The sequence below is a fragment of the Penaeus monodon genome, chromosome 15 (genome assembly GCF_015228065.2).
Source record: "Penaeus monodon isolate SGIC_2016 chromosome 15, NSTDA_Pmon_1, whole genome shotgun sequence".
Lineage (NCBI taxonomy): Eukaryota > Metazoa > Arthropoda > Malacostraca > Decapoda > Penaeidae > Penaeus > Penaeus monodon.
The window spans coordinates 26,534,446-26,534,760 of NC_051400.1; the positions used below are offsets into that span (position 1 = coordinate 26,534,446).

General features: G+C 33.7%; 1 protein-coding gene across 1 annotated transcript in view; it reads right to left on the minus strand.

Annotated features, from left to right (window-relative positions):
• Positions 1–315, minus strand: part of LOC119581870 (disintegrin and metalloproteinase domain-containing protein 11-like) — a gene marked incomplete at its 5' end in the record, with an annotated part of 193,377 nt that overhangs the window by 52,051 nt on the left and 141,011 nt on the right.

The window sequence follows — 315 nt, forward strand, 5'->3', positions numbered from 1 at the left end:
AATCAGAATCTACCGATTTGAAAGACGTGCACAAGGATATATGTTTTTTAATAACATATATAGCTGTACAGTTTCTTGAGTTACATAGGTATACTGACCAATGGAGATCTGAATTATAAATGGTTGGGTAGTTGGAGCCCACATGAAATAAAATTAACCAGTCAAAGTCTAGAAAATACAAGACTGACCAGTCAAGTTGTAAACGATATGGAAATGACCAATTCAAATTTAAATGACACGGAGTCAACCAAAAAAACACTTTAAAGATACAAAAACCATACCATCCTATAATTTAGACGACACAAAGCACCTCCT